This window comes from Rhinopithecus bieti, unplaced genomic scaffold, assembly GCF_001698545.2.
Source record: "Rhinopithecus bieti isolate Rb0 unplaced genomic scaffold, ASM169854v2 scaffold_27006, whole genome shotgun sequence".
Taxonomy (NCBI): Eukaryota; Metazoa; Chordata; class Mammalia; order Primates; family Cercopithecidae; genus Rhinopithecus; species Rhinopithecus bieti.
In genome coordinates, this window is record NW_016813373.1 from 1,723,281 (window position 1) to 1,738,627 (window position 15,347).

At 35.3% G+C, this 15,347-nt stretch overlaps 1 pseudogene; it reads right to left on the bottom strand.

Annotated features, from left to right (window-relative positions):
• Nucleotides 1-6,175: 6,175 nt before the first annotated feature.
• On the bottom strand, nt 6,176-7,085 carry LOC108512748 (60S ribosomal protein L21 pseudogene; annotated as a pseudogene).
• Nucleotides 7,086-15,347: the final 8,262 nt, after the last annotated feature.

The window sequence follows — 15,347 nt, forward strand, 5'->3', positions numbered from 1 at the left end:
AACCCGGGAGGCGGAGCTTGCAGTGAGCTGAGATCCGGCCACTGCACTCCAGCCTGGGCGACAGAGCGAGACTCCGTCTCAAAAAAAAAAAAAGAAAAGAAAAGAAAAAGAAAGAAAGAGGAGAAAGGGTAGGAAGGGAAGGAAAGAAAGGAAAGGAAGAAAAGAAGGGAAGAAAGAAAGAAGGAGGGGGAGGAAGAGGGATCGCCTATGAAATAGTAAATAAAGTTAACAGCAATGACAGTGATCATGGGCAGGCAATGCTCCTAGCATCCCCTAAGTGGCAGTAAAGAGCACAAAAGGAAGTGAAAAACCCTAAGGAATGGGGGGTAAAAATCTGCAAAGCATATATCTAATAAGAGTCTAGTATTCAGAATATACAAAGAACTCTTATAGTCAATAACAAGAAGACAAACAACCCAATTACAAAATGGGCATATGAATTTAATAGACGTTTCTCCAAGGAAGATACACAAATGGCCAACAAGTCCATGGAAATATCTTCAACATCTTCAACATCATTAGTCATTAGATAAATGAAAATCAAAACTACAATTAAATACTTCACACTCACTAAGATGACTGTAATTTTAAAAATAAAAAAGAGAAAAAATAAATAAAAAACAACAAAAAAAGATAAAAGTGTTGTTGAGGACTGGAGAAATCGGAACCCCAATACTTTGCAGATGACAATGTGAAATGTTTCAGCCCCTGTGAAAACAGTCTGGCAATTCCTCATAAAGTTGCACACATGATCCAGTAATTCTAGTCTTAGGTATATACCCCAAAGAGTGGAAAACAGGTAGTCAGACAAACTCTTGTACACAGATGTTCACAGCCCCTTTTCCCTAACAGTCAAAAGGCAGAAACAACTCAGATATCCACCAACTGATGAATATATAAGCAGATTGTTGTATATACATACAACAGGATATTATTCAGCCAAAAAAAATTAATGAAGTACTGATAAATGCTACAATAAAAGCCAGACATAAAGTTTGGATATTTTATGATTCCATTTATATGAAATATCCAGAATCATAAATCTACAGAGATAGCAGATTGTTGATTGTCAGGAGCTGAGGGGAAAGGGGAAATGGAGGTATGGAGTTCTGGTTCTGGGTAATGAAAATGGTTGGGAACCAGACAGATGTACACAGCATTGTAACTCTACTAAATGTCACTGAATGTCACTTTAAAACAGTTAATTTTGCTATGTAAATTTCACCTCAAGTTTTTTAAGAAAGGAAAAAAGATTAAAAAAAATAAGGAATAACTGAGGGCACACTGTCTCTGAGGAGGCAGGTGGCAACAGAATCAGTAGTACAGATGGAAGAAAACTGATGAAATTCTTCTTTGTACTTTGTATATTTTCAGACATGGTTATCAACTTTGTAGCACCACAGGAAAATCTGGCAAAATGATGGCTATATTATTGGGATATGAACTGCAAAATAGTAATAATAGTATCAGTTGACATTTATTTATGTGCTAGGCATTTTGCTAAAAGATTTATAAAAATTATTTCACTTAAGCCTAACACTCTATGGGACAGACTTAATTACTCTCTTTCACAGATGAGGAAATAAAAGAAATGATGTAATTTGTTTAATCTCATAGAAATATTAAGAAGCAAAACTGTGAACCAAATCCAGGTTTTTATGATCTTAAAGTCTATATTCTCCAACATCACACTATACTGTCTCCAGATTGAAAGAAGGAACAGCCTGTGATCAACAAGAGGGTACAGGCCTATGATACACAATGGGGATACCACTGTTTCTCGTAGATCTAGGAGAATGACTGATGTTTAACTTTAGTTCAGAAACTGAAACAAGGGGTAAACATTTATTGAGCACTTACCATATGCTGGGCATTATTCTGAGCATATTACAAATGTAAACATTTAATCTTTACAACAACTTATAAATATGGAACATAGGATTATTATCGCAGTTTTACATATGAGAAACTAAAGTATAGATGGGTTAAATAATTTGCTGAAAATCACCTAACTAGTAAGTGGTAAAACCAGGAATCCAGGCAATTTGGCTTTAGAGCCCATGCTCTTAACTAGCACAGTATATCTATATTTTTTATCTCTCTCTTTTTAAAGCATTCTACAAGTAAGGAAATTGAGGCTTAGAGGTTATGCACTTTGCCTAAGATTACTTATTAAGTGGTCTCAGATAGGGTATTTGAACACTGGGTATCTGACTACAAAGTCCATGCCTTTCCACCACACTGCTTATAAAGATCACCAACGTAAGATGATGGGCATGAATAAACTGTGTCTAAGGGGTGTACATAGAGCAAGAATTCTCAGTCAAGAATCTTCAAAGATGAGGAAATTATTAAAGCTTATATGTACAGCTATACTACTATCAAACTATAATATTTCATAAACCTCAAAAGTAAATCTAAAATCCAAGGTTTAAGTAAAGTGGAAACTGACGATACCTTCTCCTCACAGTAGTCTCCCTCTCATTATCCTGGCCTCCAAAGTTCAGGTATAACTTCACAAATGAAAACAGGATTGCAAAGCAATGAGCAAAAATAAAAAAAATAAAAAAAATAAAAAATAAAAAATCATTGAAATTCTGTCATACAAGAAAGTGAATAAAGCCAGGACCTATTAAAAAGTGAAAAGGAGAAGTAAAATAAAATGACAAAATAAAACTGAGGATAAAAGCAATATTTACACCTTTTTAAAAAGATGTTTTAAAAGGTATTTATAAAGATGTTGGAGAATAATCAACATGATTGAATAATATGCTCCAATAAGTAATTAAAAGGAAAATTAAATTTTGTTGAAAAGAATACAGATTGGTAGAATAGCAGACAAGACTGTCTAATATGCCAGCTTTATCTTTCATCACTCTCTTAGATGTTAACCACCAGTCTTGGTGGCTTTCTTTCAGTTCCTTATATGTACTAATCTCTCTTGCCACATACACTAATTTATTGATTCACCAACAATTGCTGGGAACCTACCATGTACCAAGCATCATGCTAGGTGACTGGATGAGTGGTAAATACTCTTTGCTCTCAAGAAGTTCACATACTAGTGAAAGAGACAGACATTCGATAGATAGCCACAAAAGTATTAAATGTAGTCATGATAAAGGAAAGTGCCAATAAGGAAAAATACAAGGTACTATAATTGTATACAGCAGTCTAATGTATTATGAAAGGTTGAGAAGGCCTTTTTTCCTGTGGAAATATTTAAATCAAGACCTGAAGGATGAACAGTGGCTCAGCAGGCAGAGGAAACACAGCTTATCCCAGGATGTGGGGTGAGTGAAGGAAAAAAGTGAGTGTGTATGAAAGTGAGGAGAAATATGAGGAAGATAACTCCCGGAAAATTGTTGTTAGCAGTCAAGTAGATGATGGTACCATTTATTGAAACAGAGAACTCCAGAATAAAAGCAAGTCAACTAGATAAGTTTATGAAATTAATTTCAGACAATTAATTGATGTACTGGTGAGGCAATTAAGTGGCGAGGCAAATATGTACTGGTGAGGCAAATAAGCAATAGGCAGTTGGACACATAGGTTTGGAGCTTAGAGAACAAAAGTTTGGGCTATGCAAATACATTCTGGAAAAGTACCTATATATATAAGTGAAGTTATGGGGGAAGATTAGCTAAATCACTTCAGGATAATATAATGCACAAAAAGACAAGTACCAAGCATTTAGAGGACACGAGAATAAAAGTAACTATAGAGAGAATGAAAACCAGGGAAGTATACTAACATAAAACAAGGAAAGAGATTATTTCAATGAGAGAGCTTTGAAATGCTACTGAGAGGTCAAGTGAAATTAAAATATTTGCTCTTTGTCTTAGAACATTTGTTTGTTCTTGAGCTGGATAAATTTATATTCATCCTTCACAATTCAGCTGAGTTACTTCTTTTATCCAGCATTTCCAGACTCCTAATTCTGTCTTATGTACCCATCCTACAGGTACTCTGTACATACGCTTATCATAGCATTTATCATTCTGTGTCATAATTGTAACTGCTTATATATTTGGTGCCCATATTTCCACCATGCTTGAAATTTTCAAATGTGTGAAGAAGGAAGATTGTGGGTCTGGATCAACATTTTGTCTCCCCTAAATGCAGTCTTTCTCACGTTTATGTCTCATCTTCACCATAGCAACTAACATAGTACCTGGCAACAAAGTTAGTACTCAGTAAATAGTTGTCACTATTTATTTATTTAGTATCTATGATATGGCAATAACTGAGCTGGAGGTAGTTGAGAAAATAAGGCATTAATGATTAGACAAGGACTCCACCCTCAGGGAGCTTCTTTTCCGATTATACACAGCTAATACTTAAATAACAAATAAGAATAGTTTATTTCTTACCATTTCAGTAGTCATCACTTTTGCTACAATATGTGTTATAGTTTTCCAAATTCTCTTTTCCTTTCCTACGCCTCAGAATTCTTGGAAAGAAAGGTCCATGAACTCTATGGTTGAAAATATTTAGTTGTAATTAAATTAACATGAAAAACACTGACCTTGTCCTTATTCGGTAAATAAAAACTTGGTACTACGCATCTTTGAGAAATAGTTTTCATTAATTATAAGTTCCTTGAGGGCAATGAGCAACTTGAGAGCAATGTAATGATTCAGATCTTTTAGATAACTGCATGTTTAAATCCTTAAACTCTAAAATATTTTCATTTTAATTGACAGTGCCTGGAAATCTGCATGCAACCCACTACAACCATTGTCTCAGCTACCTAAACCTTCCAATGCAGTAGAAAAATTTCCTGGTTGTACTTTCATAATCCATTGAGTTGTAGACTCACACAAAGATGGGTTATGCCTGTCACAGTGAGGCATCAAAATGTTAAAATGTTTTCGAATATGGCTAATTTTAGATACTATGCTCAATTAGCATATCATTTTGATTCAAATATTATTATCTGCATAAAATAGTTGGCTGTTGGCCTCCCAGCAGAACTAGTCCAGCTTCTCTCTTAGTTGTTTTTATATTGTTTGCTATTCAGCACTTCTAATTAGTTCTTTCTCTTCTTCCTGCTTTTCTTTATGTTTCCTGTTTCCTGTCTCTATCATTTAAGTGTCTCCAACAGAAAGAGAAAAAGTTTTAGTATAACTGTTGGCTTTTATCATTACTGTCAGCCAAAAGGGACACTCTTTTTCCAGTAGACATGGATTTACCAGTAATCGCTTTAGTATAATCTTTTGCATTCTCTGCAGCACTTTGATTATTGCTTTATGCTAACAGGATGTGGCTTTAGTGTATGTATGTATATATATATGTTTTCTTTTTTTTTTCTTTTTTTTTAACTAAAGACAGGGTCTTGCCCTGGAGTGCAGTGGTGCAATTATGGCTTACTGCAGCCTTGACCTCCTGGGCTCAAGCAATCCTCCCATCTCAGCTTCCCAAGTAGCTAGGACTACAGGCATGTGCAACCTTGCCTGGCTTTTTTTTTTTTTTTTTTTTTTAAGAGGCAGGGTCTCATTACATTGCCCAAGCTGGTCTTGAACTCCTGGCCTCAAGCAATCCTCCCACCTTGGCCTCCCCAAGTGCTAGGATTATAGGCATGAACCTGGCCAGTACCAATATTTTTTAACTGTATCTCAGTTACTATATATTTTTGTAAAACTTACGATTTCAGGAAACTTTCTAATAATTTTCTCTGTAAGTTATTAAAAACTGAATTTAAACATATTAGCAGTATCCTCCAAAAGTCTCATTAAACATTTCAAAATCAAACCCACTCAGCATTTTTATATCTATTTAAGCAAGTAGTCTCGATCTTGAGAAACAGGAAACCATTCATACATTTTTTTTTTTTTTTTTTTTTGCTATTTACCAGTTAATTAGCTGCTCCAAAAGTAAGGCATCCTAAACATTCAGGAAACCACAGTAGTTTATCATGCTATCCTAGTTTTAAAATCAAAGGTATAGACAGGTGTTTTTTAATCAAGTGTATTAAGGTATAATTTACATAAAAGGTAATCATTTTAAGTGAACTGTTCCATGAGGTTTCACAAATGCATATATGCTTTTAACTCAATCCAATAATAAAGACATAAAAAATTTCCATCACACTGATAAGTTTCCTCATGCATCTTTGCAGTCCTGAGCAAACACTGGTCTGCTTTCTGTCATTATGTATTTCCCTTTCTTTGAATTTTTTTTTTCAGCCCAGAGGTCTTTTATTTTATTTTTTTAATACCTATTATGCCATGAATTCACAGGGAATAGGTTCCAGCATCTCAGGCTCCTTTCCATTGGTTCTCACAAAGTGTGCTTCTCTGGGTGGAGCAGGCTGGCGCTTCAGTTGAACACAGGTACCTTTCTCTTTGGCTTCTTTTTCTGATCATTTTCCTTCACGTGTTTCAGGAAGCTATCTCGGCTCTTAGAGTGCTTAATGTGCTCAATACACACATTAATTCTCTTGGCAAGAATCTTCCCCTTAACTTGTTTGTTTACAGCAATGCCAACAGCATGCTGGGTAACATTGTAGACTCTTCCAGTTTTGCCATGGTAACACTTGTGGGGCATTCCTTTTTGAACAGTAGCCATTCCCTTGATGTCTACAATATCACCTTTCTTATAGATTCACATATACTTGGCCAAAGGAACAACTCCATGTTTTCTAAAAGGCCTAGAGAACATATATCGATGGTGCCTCTCCTCTTTCCCTTTGTGTTCGTCATTTTGGCGAATTACTGGAAGATGGCGGTTCCAGCTGAAAGGAAAACTGAATTTTTCTTAATAGGCTTTATTTTTCAGAGCAGTTTCAGATTTTCAGCAAAGTTGAGCAAAAGGAAGAGAGTTCCTGTGTGTATCCCTTGTTCCCCCCGCACACACAACCTGCCCCACTATCAATATCTGGCACCAGAGTGGTACACTCGTTACAACCGGTGAACCTATATTAACACATCATTGTCATCCAAAGTCCATAGTTTACATCAGAGTTGACTCTTGGTGTTGTCCATTATAGGAGTTTGGACAAATGTATAATGACATGTAGCCACCATTATAGTATAATACAGAAGAGTTTCAATGCCCTAAGAATTCTATGCTCTGCCTCTCCATTAATACTTGGGAACCACTGATTTTTTTTTTTTCTGCCTCCACAATTTTGTCTTTCCAGAATGTCATACAGTTGGAGTCATACAGTATGTAGCCTTTTCAGATTGGTTTCTTTCACTTAGTAATATGCATTTAAGTTTCTTCCATGTCTTGTCATGGCTTCACAGGTCTTTTCTTTTTAGTGCTGAATAACATTCTATTGTCTGGGTGTACCACAATTTATACATCCACCTGCTGAAGGACATTTTGGTTGCTTCCAAGTTTTGGCAATTATGAATAAAGCTGCTATAAACAACCATGTGCAGGTTTTTGTGTGAACATAAGTTTCCAGCTCATGTGGGTAATTATCAAGGAACATGATTGCTGGATCATATGATAAGAGCATCTTTAGTTTCGTAAGGAACTTCTAAACTGTCTTCCAAAGTGACTATACTATTTTGCATTCCCACCAGCAATAAGTGAGAATTCCTGTTGTTCCATACCTTTCTAGGAATTTTTAATGGAATTTTATTGTTTATTTATTTATTTATTTTTGGGTCAGAGTCTCACTCTGTTGCCACGGCTGGAGTGTGGTGGCATGATCTCAGCTCACTGCAACCTCTGCCTCCTGGGTTCAAACGATTCTCCTGCCTCAGCCTCCCAAATAGCTGAGACAACAGACCTGCACCACCATGCCTTGCTAATTTTTGTATTTTTAGTAGAGATGGAGTTTTGCCATATTGGCCAGGCTGGTCTCGAACGCTTAACCTCAGGTGATCTGCCCACTTCAGCCTCCCAAAGCGCTGGGATTACAGGCGTGAGCCATCGTGCTTGGCCTCTCAATGGAATTTTAAAGTGGAATAATATACTATGCATTCTTTTGTGTCTGCTTTTATCACTCAACCTATTTTTGAGATCCATCCATGTTACTGTTATTGTGTGTGTTAGCAATTTACTTCTTTTTTTTTTTTTGAAACAGAGTCTCGTTCTGTCACCCAGGCTGGAGTGCAGTGGCGTGATCTCAGCTCACTGCAACCTCTGCCTCCCAGGTTTGAGCAATTCTCCTGCCTCAGCCTCCTGAGTAGCTGGGATTACAGGCACATGCCACCACGCCTGGCTAATTTTTGTATTTTTAGTAGAGATGGGGTTTCACCATGTTGGTCAGGTTTGTCTCGAACTCCTGACTTTGTGATCTGTCCGCCTCGGCCTCCCAAAGTGCTGGCATTACAGGCATGAGCCACCTCGCCCGGCCAGCAATTTACTTCTTTATATTGCTGAGTAGTATTTTATTATAGGATTTTCTATATACAAGACCATGCCATCTGTGAATAGAGATAATTTTACTTCTTCCTCTCCAATCTGTATGCTTTTTATTTCTTTTTCTTGTCTAATTGCTCTGGCTAGAACCTCCAGTACAATTTGAATAAAAGTGTCAAGAATAAATATCCTTATCATGCTCCTGATTGTAGGGGAGAAAAGATCTATTCTTTCACCATAAAATTGGTGACTCTAGTTGTGAGTTTTCATAGACACCCTTAAACAGGTTGAGGAAAATCCCTTCTATTCCAAGTTGTTTTTAGAGTGTTTATCATGACAGGGTGTTAATTTGTCAAATGATTTTTCTGTGTCTATTGAGATGACTCTGTGTCTTGTTTTTTCATTCTATTAATATTATGTATTATACTGATAGATTTTTCATATTTTAAAACAACATTGGATTCCTGGGATAAATCTCACCTTGGTCATACTGTCTGATCTTTTTATATGTTGCCAAACTCCATTTGTTAGTATTTTGTTGGGGATTTTGTGTCTATATTCATTAGTGATACTCGTCTAGGTTTTCTTTTCTTGTGATGTCTTTGCTTTTGGATTCAGAGTAATATATTGTCTCACAGAATGAGTTGGGAAATTGTTACCTTTTATTTTCTGCAAGAGTTTTTGAAGATTTAATGTTGATTCTTCTTTAAACGTGTGTCACAATTCACCAGTGAAGACATCTAGTCCTTGACTTTCCTTTGTGAGTAGTTTTTTATTTGCTAATTCAATCTACTTAACTTGTTATACAGCCAGTCAGAATTTATGTTTCTGCTTGAATCATTTTTGGTAGATTGTTTCTTACTAGGCATCTGCTCGTTTATTCTAGGTTATCTAATTTGTTGGGTTGAGTTATTTATACTATTCCTTTGTAATACTTTTTATTTCAGTGTAGGTTTTTATGTGGATGTAAGTTTTCAAATTAATTGGGTAATTAATCCTACCAAGTAGGATTGCAACTGCTGAGTCCTATGGTTAAACTATGTTTCGCTTTATAAGAAACTGCCAAACAGTGCTCTAAAGAGCCAGTACCATTTTGCATTCTAACCAGCAAAGAATGAGAGTTCCTTTGCTCAACATTCTCAGTAGCAATTAATATTATCAGCCTTTTTTTTATTTAGCCATTCCTAATAGGTATGTAATGGCATCTCATTGCTGTTTTAATTTGCAATTTACTAATGACAAATGAGGTTGAGCATCTCTTTATATGCTTTTTTGCTGTTTGTGTATTTTCTTCGGTAAGGTGTCTATTCAGATCTTTGCCCATTTTTAATTGGGTTGTTTGTTATGTTTGAGTTTTATGAGCTCTTTGTATATTTTAGATACAAGTCTATCACATATATATTTTGCAAATATTTTCTCCTAATCTGTGGCTAGTTTTTTCATTCTCTTAATAGTGTATTTTTCAGAGCAGTTTTCAATTTTAACAAAGTCCAACTTACGACTTTTTTCTCTCACAGAACATACAGTATTGTTGTGGCACCTAAAAACCCACTGCCAAACACAAGAGTATCTATAATTTCCTACAAGTCTTATGGTTTTGAGTTTTATGTTTAGGTTTATGGACCACTTTGAGTTCATTTTTGTGAAAGGTCTGTATCTAGGTTCACGTTTTTGGATATAGATATTCAGTTATTCCAGCACCATTTGTTGAAGAGAATATCCTTTCTCTATTACATTTCTTTCACCCTTTGTCAAGTCAGTCTACTCTATGTGTGGATCCTATGGACTCTCTAATCTGGACTATATAAGGACTCTATTTATGGACTCTATTTCCTTCCACTGATCTATATGTCTCTTCCATTAATCTATTCTTTCACCTATACCATACTCTTTTGATTACTACAGCTTCATAGTAAGTCTTAAAATCGAGTAGTAGTAGTCCTTCAACTTTTTGGCTATTCTAGGTTTCCTGCCTTTCCACATGAGTTTTAGAAACAGTTTGTCAATCTCTACAAAATATTTTGCTATGAATTTCACTGGGATTGCACTGGATCTACAGATCAAGTTGGGAAGAACTGACATTTTTTAAATATTGGGTATTCCAATCCAAGAACATAAGATATCTCTCCATTTATTGTCATCAGTGTATTGTAGCTTTCTGCATTATAGGTCCTATATTTTGTTAGGTATATACAACCTAAATGTTATATACAACCTAAATGTTAAGTATTTCACATTTTTGGTTCTATTGTCAATAATTTTTAAAATTTAAAATAAATTGTTCATTGCTGGTTTGTAAAAAAGCAGTTGATTTTTGAATATTAACCTTGCTTCCTGTAAACTTGTATACTCATTTATCGGTTTCAGGAGTTTTGTTCCTTTTTGATTCTTTGGGATTTTCTACATAGACAATTATGTCATCTGCAAATATAGTTTTATTTCTTCTTTTCCAGTCTGCAGACCTCTTGTTTCTTTTTCTTGTCTTATTGCATTATTTAGAACTTCTAGTATGAAGGTGAATAGGAGTGGTAAGAAATTGTTAATCTTCCTGGAGAACCAAACCCTTTATCATCATGAAATGTCCCTTTTTATCCCTGATAATTGTCCTAGTTCTTAAAGCTGCTTCATCTGAAATATAGCCACACCAGCTTTTTATTAATTAGCATGAGTATGAAATATCTTTCTCCATCCCTTTACTTTGAACATATCTGAATCTTTATAAAGTGGGTTTCTTACAGATCACATATAGTTGGGTATTGTTTTCTTAAATCCATTTTCATAATCTCTGCTTTTTTTATTTAGACCATTTACATTTAAAGTTATTTTGACATAATTAACATTTACCATATTGTAGCTGGTTTCTATTAATACAGAGGTTGCACCTATCCTTTGTTTCCTTTTTCCCTCCTTTTCTGCCTCTTCTAGTGTTTTGGTTGCTTTTTGTTTTTTTTGTGTTTTTTTTTTTGTTTTGTTTTGTTTTTTGAGACACAGTCTTATTCTGTCACCCAGGCTGGAGTGCAGTGGCATGATCTCAGCTCACTGCAACCTCCACCTCACAGGTTCAAATGATTCTCGTGCCTCAGCCTCCTGAGTAGCTGGGCATGCACCGCCACACCTGGCTAATTTTTATATTTTTAGTAGGGATGGAGTTTCGCCATGTTGGTCAGGGTGGTCTGGACTCCTGACCTCAGGTGATCCGCCCACCTTGGCCTCCTAAAATGCTGGATTACAGATATGAGCCACCACACCCAGCCCTGCCTCTTCTAGTTTTAATTTAGCATTTTATTTTGTTCCATTGTGTCTACTCTCTTAAATCAATTATACTTCCTTTTTTTTAAAAAAAAAAACAGTATTTGCCCAAGAGATTGCAACAATATTCTTAATTTATGTCCACTTTCAAATAACACTAAACTACTTCACATGTCATGAAGATACCATATAACAGAGTATTCCAATTCTATCCTCCCATCTTCTATGATATTGTTTCATTTATTTCAGTAATCCATAAGCTTTAATTACCTAATGAATCATTACTACTATTATGTTAAATAGCTATCTTTTAGATCAATCAACAATAAGAAAAATAGAGGCTGGACACAGTGGCTCACACCCGTAATCTCAGCACTTTGGAGGTCGAGGTGGGAGGATCACTTGAGCCCAGGAGTTTGAAATCAGCCAGGGCAATATAGTGAGACCCTGTCTCCACAAAAATAAAAATAAAAAAATTAGCCAGGCATGGTGGCACACACCTGTGATTCCAGCTACTCAGGAGACTGAAATGAGAGGATCACTTGAGCCTGGGAAGTCAAGGCTGCAGTGAGCCATGATCACGTCAATGCACTTAAGCCTGGGTGACAGGGCAAGACCCTGTCTCAGAAAAATAAATAAATAAAATAATAATAAAATAATTTATGTTACCTTTATTCCTTTTCTCACATTGTTCCTTACTATATGCAGACATGAGTTTTGTCATTTTCTTCTCCCTAAAGAACTTCCTTTAACCTTTCTTGCAGAACAGGCCTACTAATGATAAACTCTCAGTTTTGTTTGTTTTGTTTTGTCTGAGCAAGTATTTCTTGCTCACATTTGAAGAATAATTTCACTAGATACAGAATTCTAGTTTGGTGGTTCTTTCAACATTTTGAATATTTCTCTCCACTCTCATCTTATTTTCATAATTCCTTCTGAGAAATTCTTGTTCACTATAGTAGGTAATGTGGGTTATTTCCTTTGGCTTCCTTCAAGATATTTTTTCTTTATTTGTAGCTTTATGCAGTTTAAATATGATATGCCTAGGTGTTGATTCTTTGATATTTATCCTGTTTGGTGTTCTCTGAGCTTTGTGGATCTGTGGTTTTGTGTCTGTATTTAATTTTGGAAAATTCTCATCATTATTAATTCAAGTATTTCTTCTGATCCATTTGCTCTTTTTCTTCTTCTTCTGGTATTTCAGGTACAAATATGTTAACACCTTTTGAAACTGTCCCACGGTTCTTGAATGTTCTCTTCAGTTTCTTTCATTCTTTTTTCTTTGCATTTCAGTTTGGGAAGTTTCTATTTGACGAATCTTTAAACTCATTAATTCTTTCTTCCCACACTAATAGATCACGTATCCCAGTTATTGATGAATTTTAAATTCTCTGACTGATGAATTCCAAAATCATACCTGAGTCTGTGAAACTTGCTTTGTTTCTCTGAACTGGTTTTTTCTTGCTTTTAGCATGCTTTATAATTTCTGTTGAAAGCCAAACATGACAAGTCAGGTAACAGAACAGGTTAAAAGGCCTTTAGTGTGAGGTTTTATATTAATCTGGCCAGGTTGTATTTAATGTATACTATGGCTGTAAGTGTCAGAAGCTTCAAATTCCTCTAGTTTCCTTGTTTTTGTCCCCCATCTTGTCTTTGTGCTTTTCCTTCTTCTTCTTCTTTTTTTTTTTTTTGTGACGGAGTTTCACTCTTGTTGCCCAGGCTGCAGTTCAATGGTGAGATCTCGGCTCACTGCAACCTCCGCCTCCCAGGTTCAAGCAATTCTCCTGCCTCAGCCTCCCGAGTAACTGGGATTACAGGCATGCACCACCACGCCCGGCTAATTTTGTGTTTTTAGTAGTGACGGGGTTTTCCATGTTGAGGCTGGTCTCAAACTCCTGACCTCAGGTGATCCTCCCACCTCGGCCTCCCAATGCTGGGATTACAGGCGTGAGCCACCACACCAGGCCTATGCTGCTGCTGCTTCTTTTATTTTTTTCTTTTAAGAGACAGGGTCAAACAACAACAACAACAACAAAGAGACAGGGTCTTGCTCTGTTGCCCAGGCTGGAATGCAGTAGCATGATCAATGCTTACTGCAGCCTCAAACTCTTTGGCTCAAGTGATCCTCCTGCCTCAGCCTCCCAAGTAGTTGAGACTACAGGCACATGCCACCACATTTCTAGCTAAATTTTAAAAATCTGTTTGTTTATTGTAAAGATGGGACCTCAATATGCTGCCCAAGGCTGGTCTCAAACTCTTGGCTTCAAGTGATCCTCCTACCTTGTCCTCCCAAAGTGCTGGGATTACAGGTGTGAGCCATCATATCCAGCCTGTCTTTATGTTTCTTTTAAAAACTGTTCTGTAGACAGACTCTGTCTATGTCTTGCTACTCTTTTAGCTATAATCCAGTTATCTTATTTGGTTCACATATTATATATAGAGGAGGTCTACTTCTTCCTTTCTTATGCTTTGGCCAAAATCAAAAGAGTTAAAATGAAAGATAAGGAAGGAAATGGATTAATGAGTTCTTTTGGTCAAAAAAAACAATGATTTTAGTGAATTCAGCTAATACAAACATAATTTTCCAATGCTGATAATTGTACCTTGTGCTTACTTCATAAATTAGACATCTAATTTTATACTTCACTCTAATCAGAACATATACCACAAAATAAGTGCTATGATAAAATAACCATGTAAATTTTGCTTCTATTTGAAATAGAGCAAATTATTACCGGAGGCGTAAATCTTCCCACATTTTCAATAATCCACAGAGCATGACTATCTCATAGTATTTTTTCCAGCATTCAACAGCCTCTGCTGCAGATGGATCTTCTTTAATATTGCTCTGATACTCAACGAGTTCGACACGTTTGTTTTTATATTTCTCCAAAGTTTTTTTAAAACGTTGTGCAATAGGACCAGGTATTGTTCCATCCTGTATATCACACCACCTGAAAATTATCAACATAATTACAATGTTTATTTTTTCTAACTTGTGGCATAAGTTTATAAACTATACTTACAAATTAATTCTTTCTTCAATAAGTGCAGCATAATTCTCACAACTTTCTTCATCATCCCAGTCTCTCCAAAGAAAGTCATAAAAAAACCTACAATAAACCAAATTAAGATGACAATAATCAAAAAGAGCCACTACTGATTTAGAGCTAAACAGATATTCTGATGTCAGAATTCTCTACCTCAATCTTAATTCTTAAGCAAAATATTTTAAAATGACCTTTGAGTCAACTAAAATAAAAGGTAAAACTTTAAAAATTAGATGACTTGCATTCTATTTTAGGTTATGGTAAATGAGACAATGAGTGGGACTGTAAAATTCCATTTCTAAATTTTATAGATTTTGGCTATCATTTGCTCAAAAAATAAATAATATGTAAGATACTACCAAATGTGTATGGGAGGAAAACATTAGAAAAACAAAAACATGCCAAAAAAATTCCGTATTTTGTTTGTGGATAGCTTCCCTCAAATTGTATCAACTTATAAGAAGCAATCATAATGTGAATGATGATATCTAGTATTTGTAATGCCTTTAAATTTGAGAAATGAATGCTAATAAATTTAAGATGCTTAAATATGAATAGAAGTTAATGTTACTTATTTCAAGAATTCTTTTAAATTTTATTTTTATAAAATTTAAGATTAAAAAATTGCAAACTTTTCATTACCTATATATAATGTTTCTGCAAGAAAATGTTTTTACTAAAAGTTACAAATACAATTGTTCATTTAAAATGGACAAATTTAGTCCAGCA